Genomic DNA, 7992 nt, shown 5'->3' on the forward strand with positions numbered 1-7992 from the left:
ACATGGTTAAAAATCGACATTTAACTTCGGCTCCTTCCATACCATAGCTAAAATATTATTTTTACCCTTAGTTCCTTAACAATCGTGGTTAAAAGTGCTCTTAAAAGATGTCTTAATTCTGGAAAAGTTCAACTAGCCCTAAGAAAGTTCGACTCAAAGTCCAACAACAATGTATTTAGAATTCCCGGGTCTTTGACCTGTCGAAGGTTATGCAGATTATGTGTGGATTGTGCGCGGACTGCAAAAATTTGAGGCGGTTTCTATGAATATGAGTAAGTTGGAGTTCCCCAACTATAAATAGGAGTCTCTAGGGTCATTCTAAGGTATTTTAAGGCTTTCTAAAGGTATTTCAAGGGTTTCTAGAAGGGTTCTAAGGTTTACAAAGGGTGTAGCAAGGGTGAGATTCGAGGTTGTTCGAATCGGGTAAGTCCTCTCTCTTTGTAATTTCTTCTTTCATAGTGAAGATCTGTTGCTTTGTGTTGTGGTTTTTTTTCCCGAAAGTGTTTTTCACGTTAAATCTTTGTGTTCTCTTGTGTTTTCTTGATGCTCTTGGATTGTTATCATAGATCCATATCTGTGTGATTCTGTGGCCCAAATCCCAACAAGTGGTATCAGAGAAATCGTTGGGGCACAGATCTGGATTTGCATGATTATCATCAATGGGAAGCACTAGGTGTGATATTGAGAAGTACTCGAGGAAAATTAACTTTGAGTTATGAAAGATCAAGATGATCAGTTCCTTAACCAAGAAAGGTGAAGATGATGCTGTTGAGGAGCAAAAGTCTATCATGACTGATGATGATTGGAATACCCTTGATAAGAAGGCCTTATCCTCAATCTGTTTATGTGTCACGGATGAGGTTCTCTACAATATTTTGAAGGAGAAAACTACAGCTAGTTTATGGACGAAGTTAGAGGATATCTATGTAAAAAAAGTCTCTAAAAATTGCCTACACTTGAATCTACAATGGTATAACTTCAAGATGGTAGAGGATTGAGATCTGGACGCCCACATCAGTAACTTTAATAAATTATTTTACAAATTATTGGATATGGAGGAAGTGATCAAAGATGAGGAACAAGCTTGTATGTTGTTGAATTTCCTTTCGGCATCGTATGAGTCATTGAAGGACACAATGTGCATTGCAAATAAAACCCTAAGTGTCGACACCGTTATCTCAGCCCTTCAAGGGAAGGCCATGAGAAAGTTAAACGGTGACATGGGGACATCTTCCAATGCACTGATTACGAGAGGTAGGAATTCTAATCGAGGTACAGGATTTTCAAGGTTAAGATCTAAGTCCATAGGTAAGGGTGAAGGCAAGTTAAAATGCTGGAATTGTGGGATGGAAGGATACATGAAGAAGGATTGTACAAATCCTAAATCTAAGAGAGAAGAATCTGAGGCTTCGTACAGGGAAACTAATGCTGCCACATTTAATGAAAGAACGAGTGGATGCGAAGATGATGTCTTATCTGTGTCTATGATCAGACACTTATACGATGATTACAGGGACGAGTGGATTCTAGACACATGGGCATCTTTTCACATGACTCCTCATTGGAGTTGGTTCACCAGCTACAAAGATTGCGATGGTGGATAAGTGTTTATGGGCAATGACATTGCCTGTTATGTTATGGCTATTGGTATAGTGTGCATCAAGATGTTTGATGGGACAGAGTGTGCCCTGACTGAGGTGAGGCACGTTCCCGACATGAAGAAAAGTTTGATTTCTCTCAGTGCACTTGAGGCTATAGGGTGCAAGTTCACAGGTATTGATGGTGCCCTTAAAGTATCTAAGGGGGCATGTGTAATCTTGAAAGTGTAATGACTCAATAACATTTACAGGTTGATCGAGAGCACTTCAACAGGTGGAGCTGCAGTGGCTACAGCGGATTCCACCTCTACACATGTGTGGCATGCTAGGCATGGTCAGATGAGCAGTCAGGGCATGAAGGCTGAGACGCACGGACAGAGATACAAAGTAGGTGGAGTAGTCACCTGTGAGAAGAATCACACCGCATAATCATAAGTTATCGACGAGGTATATGGACGACTCCAATATCGCATATGCGGATCCGTCTACTAATCAGATGGCTTTAGGCGAGCCTGAGTATTAGAAGTAGAAGATGACTATGGACGATGTGATGGACTAGTTGTACTAGATCAACATGTGGGAGTTAGTGGAGCTTTCAGTGGGTCGAAAAATGATTGGATGTAAGTGTATCTTCAAAAGGATAAAAATTAGATATAGAGCAAGGCCGGTAGTGAATGGTCATTCTCGGAGAGAAGGGATTGACTTCTCAGAAATATTCATGCCGGTGGTATAGTAGGTGTCTATTAGATTCGTATTAGCACTGGTTGCCCAATGCGATCTCGAGCTAGAACGGATGGATGTAGAGATTGCACTTCTGAATAGGAAATTGGAAGTATTATTATTCATGAAGCAACTAGAGCGGTTTAAAGTTAAAAGGGCAGAGAACAAGGTTTATAGGAGGTCATTTACGACCTGTTGCCTAAGCAGTGGTATAAAATTTTATTCCTTCATGGTGAGTCAGAAATTTTCTAAGAGTGAATACGATCACTGTGTCTATTGCAAGACACTGAGTGATATCACGTTCATCATCATAGAATTGTATGTTGATAACATGTAGATCACCAATCATGACATGTCTGAAATTAATATACTATAGACTCGGTTAACAGGGACATTCAAGATGAAGGATCTGGAAGCTACAAAGATGATTCTCGACATTAATATTCATAGAGACTAGAAGAGGAGCAAGCTTTGATTATTACAGGCAGAATACCTTGAGTAGGTATTGATCAAGTATGCGATGGACCAGGCAAAGCGGGTGTGTGTTCCCTACGCGGCTCACTACAAGCTTTCCTCAGGACAATGTACCAAAACAGATGAAGAAAAGAAGGATATTTCTCATGAGCCTTATTTGACAAACAACTTTGGGAGGTGGTGAGATGGTTACTTCGATACATTCGAGGTACAGAAGACTATGTTTTAACTTTTAAGAAAATAAAAGCAAAGTTGGTAGGCTATATGGATTCAGATTACACAAGCAGTGTGGATTCCAGAAAGTTGACTTCAGGTTACTCGTTTGTACTAACAGGTGGAGCAATTAGTTAGATGTCAAACCTCAGTCTGTGGTGACTCTTTTCATGACTGAAGTAGAGTATATGGTTGTGACAGAAGCGTTTAAAGAAGGTGTTTGGTTGAGAGGTAAGATAAATTAGTTGGGACTTCAACAGGATGTCGTGCTAGTTAATTGTGATAGCGAGAGCGCTATCAATTTGGCTAACAATTCTATTTATCACTCATGTACTAAACACATTGATGTTTGTCACCATTTTATCCGACATGTGCTTGAAGAAGGAGGCATAATTCTGGAGAAGATTCACACGACATGCTCACCAAAGTCATTCATACAAAAAAGTTCAAGTTATGTGCAACTTGTTTGGGCTTAATAATGACATAAAAGAAGGATAGAGTGTGCACGAGAAACATTGATTAAATCTATGATGCAAAGCAAAGATAAGAGAAAAGGGCACAAAGTTACACGTTTGAAGATTAAAGACACGATAGAGATTGTTATTAAAAGATGTCTTAAATCTGAAAAAGTTCGACTAGCCCTAAGAAAGTTCGACTCGAAGTCCAGCAATAATGTATTTGGAATTCCTGAAGTCTTCGACCAGTCAAAGGACAGGTTCAACCAGTCGAAGATTACGCAAATTGTGTGCAGACTGCGAAAATTTGAGGCAGTTTTTAAGGATGTGGATAAGTGGGAGTTCCCTAACTATAAATAGGAGTCCCTAGGGCCATTTTAAGGTATTTTAAGGCTTTCTAAAGGTATTCTAAGGGTTTCTACAGGGGTTCTAGGGTTTGCAAAGGTTGTAGCAAGAGTAAGATTTGAGGTTGTTTGAATCGGTAAGTCCTCTCTCTTTGTAATTTTTGTTTTCATAGTGAAGATTTGTTGCTTTGTGCTGTGGTTTTTTCCCTAAAAGGGTTTTTCATGTTAAATCTTTATGTTCTTTTGTATTTGCTTGGTGCTCTTGGATTTCTATCCTAGATCCATATCTATGTGATTCCGCAATACAAATCCTAACAAAAAGTTGACTTTTACCCTCGATTTCTCAGTAAACGAGGCTAAATCAATTTTTTGAACCATGGCTAATGGCCTTCTTTCTTGTAATAATATTAAGCCAAAGTCAGATGTATTTTAAAATATACCTTAATATAGGTTTTCCACACCTTCGTAGGCTCGTTGGTGTCTTAGCCTCTATGATAGCTCAGGCTTTATTCTAGTCTATTTCAATATGCCTTTTGTACACTAAGAATCCAAGAAAATTTTCAGGTGTTACACCAAATGCACATTTCATTGGGTTTATTTTTAGCTTGTGCAATCTCATGCGTTCAAATGCTCACCACAAATGATCCAACTGATTAATAAAATTACTTGATTTTACCACCACATCATCTATGTATAGTTCCAATATATGATCAATCATATTATGAAAAATAGCATTCATGGCTCCTTGGTAGGTTGCCCCGGTATTTTTTAACCCAAATGGCATCATCTTTCAACAAAATGTGTTGATAGCTCGTAGGCATCTAAAAGTTGTTTTGTCTATATTATTTTTTGTAATATAATTTTGGTTATATCTGGAATGACCATCCATGAATGATATTAGCTTATATCCTGTAACCCGATCTATTAATTGATCATCAACAAGTATAGGGTATTTTTCCTTCAGTATAGCATGATTCAAATTTTTGGAATTAATGCACACCCGATTTTGTTTTTCTTTTTCACTTCTAGAACTATATTGGAGATCCATTCTGCGTACCTAATCAACTAAATAAAGATGGCCCGCAATAGTCTCTCCACTTCTTCATTGATTTTGAGGGTGACTTCAATAGTCATCATCCGTGGGAGTTGCTTAAATGGTGGGAATCCTTCTTTAATCAACAGTCCATGTTCGACCAATCCCTGGCTCAAATCAGACATTTCATGATAATCCCATGCAAAGCAATTTTTATAGTTTTGGAGAAGTTAGACCATTGCCATATGTTCATCTGAAGGTAGATAATCACTAATGTATGTCGGTTGATGACAACGGCCATTTCTTGAATTAACTTTAACCAATAGATCTTCCATGTCCTCTTGTGAATCATTAAGCTTTGCAGGAGCAGCTTTCAATTCTTCGAAGGTTATACTATTTTTGACAATTTCATCATATTCTAGTAAACATTTAGCTATGTTAATCAAATAGTCATTACTTAACTCTTCTCTACCTTAAGCTTGTTTAATTCTAGTGAACCAACCTGCAACCTTAGCCTCTTTCTTGGTTTTTTTTTTTTTTTTTTTTGAAGGTCATATTCATGAGGACTCTTCAATGATATAAGACTGCACTGGCCGATGCACAACTATTGTTCTCAGCGTAGCTACCTCTTTCTTAACAGTTGAACTTATGTCCCTCTCCTTAATCATGGGATTCTTTGATAATGATATTCTAGTCGGATTGCCAAATCGATCGCATCCAATGAAGGTCATTGGCTCGACATCTTCCTCATACAAGTATGCATCTGCTAAGTCAGATCCAACTTGAAAATGTTTATTATAGGCTGGAACTATTTCAAAATTTCTCTTATTCCAAAATATCAGGATCTGATAAAAAGATGAAGGGATACAAAATTTTGCATGAATCGAATCACGACTAAGGAGCACATTGTGGTTAAAAGGAATATACAACAAAAAACGTCACCAAAGCTCTTAGTTCTGACCACTAAGTCGATCAATAAAATTCCTTCTGCATCTGTTACCCCATCGATGAAGTCTGTGACAATTACTTCAGTAGGAATTAGATCGGAATAAATATTTCCCAACTTTTTTAGCATAGTTATTGGCAAGATATTCACAATTGCCTCATTATTTACCCATATACGGTGAATAGTGCATCCATTCATATAAGCTAAGATAATCAACGGTTTGAGATGCTATGACATTGCTAATGAAGGTTGATTAAAAGTTATTTTCTCAGCATCTACACCAGGCCCAATGTTGATGAAATATGATTCTTCGTATTGTTCCTTCTTGTCATTAGTTGTTTCTTCTTTAATCAATGTTGCTCCTACCTCCTCAACATCTCCTTCAATACTATTCGGTTGATCTAGCTTAGCCAAGAAGTTAAGAGACAGCATAAACACCATATTGCAATTCACCATTATTGGGGGCAAGGTTCCATAGGTAATGGTCGTTGGTTTTTGCCCACCATCTTCTTCATTATTCTTTGGATTCGTTGCTTGCTGAAAAATGACATCTATTTCTAGAAACTTCACGTTTGCTAACAATTCTTTGATCAACAGTTCTTCCTCTGGGAAATCATATTGATTAGAATCTTCTTAAGACATCACTTGTTTTTCTGCTAATAAGCTTTTGTTCATCCTAGATAGTTTGTTAGCTCTCATGTAGATTGATTTTTTACCTTATGCATTTTGTTTGAACTATTTACCCTTGTCCAATTACGTTTGTTATTTAGTCAATCGTGCGCCGATGACCATTTCTGTCAAAGATGTGCAAGATTTTATTCTTCTAAGTTTCTATGGACCGCTCGTTGCCATTGCCAATGACATTTTTGCATCCTCATCATTTCCATCGGATATTGTGGAAATTTATGATGAATGACCTTAGTCTAATAATTAATAGTATTTACTACTGGTTTAACCATCCACGACCATTTTCCATAATACTCACTTTGAAAATTCTTTTATTTGTACCCAAATTAGTGTTCAAACGATGAACAACCTGGGTCTTTCGAACATTGTTATATCTATCATATTTATTATCTTGTCTTCTCGGCAGATAAAATTCTTTCACCGATCATTGCTGCACAATATCTTCATGGCATCTTTCACATAAATTACTCTCTTTGATCATTGATTTATTACTAGAAGAACATACCCCCTAGTGTTCTTTCTATAATTATTTCTTTTTTCAGCATCGTTCGACTAATGAACATATTGTTGTTTTGCCAATCTAGAATCTTTTCCTTGTTTTAAGGTGCTCATATTTCTCAGATCTACCATGGCCATGTTGATCCTAAAAGTCAATAGAAACAGATCGACATCAACCAACATAGTCTCATTCTCTTTATCTAGGAATTTGAGCATTCCTAAATATTGTTGTATTGAATTACGTTCTTGAAAGCAATACAGTTCGTTGTGGAATGAAAATGAGATCCATGCCATCTTTAATATTCTATCTTTTTCAATTCTTCTGCTAGAGGAATTTTTTATTTTTTGTGAAAGTTTTATCAATTTGGCCATCAATAGGAGATCAAATATCTTGCCATCCTTCGCAATGTCAAAAGAATATCATCTATTTTGCTTGGTAATTCTTTCGATTATACCAAAACCTTATGGAGATGGTTTGTCATCATCCTTGGTTAATGCTTTGAAACGAAAGGTTTATTCCAGCTAATTTTTTCCAAAATGATATCATAATTTAGATCACAATAATAGGTACCCAAAGATGAGTTTTTTCTTTAATTTTCTTTTTTAAGCAACCATTCATATCTAGTTGCTCGATCTGATAGATCGATCAAATCTTCGAAATCCATCCCTTTGAATTTCTTTTGTAGCTCCATAGTTAAACCTTCCACAGCTAGTTTTACAAATTGATATTCCAAAATAAATATCCATAACTTATTTTTAGCCTTCTTGAACCAAGTGATGTATTTTTTGGTTGGTTCCTTGGGTAACTGTCTTAGTTGAGAGAAATTGGCTAAGGAAAACTAGGGTTCAATCCAATAAAACTGAGCATGAAACATTTCTTCCATATCTTACCAAAATTGCACCAAATTCATAGGTAAATTAATATACCATTTAAATGCATGTTTGACAGTAAATTTGCTAATCATTTCACTTTCACATATTCATTGGTTGAAAACTTGCTATGTTGTATGGTGAAATGACCAAT

This window comes from Magnolia sinica, chromosome 6, assembly GCF_029962835.1.
Source record: "Magnolia sinica isolate HGM2019 chromosome 6, MsV1, whole genome shotgun sequence".
Taxonomy (NCBI): Eukaryota; Viridiplantae; Streptophyta; class Magnoliopsida; order Magnoliales; family Magnoliaceae; genus Magnolia; species Magnolia sinica.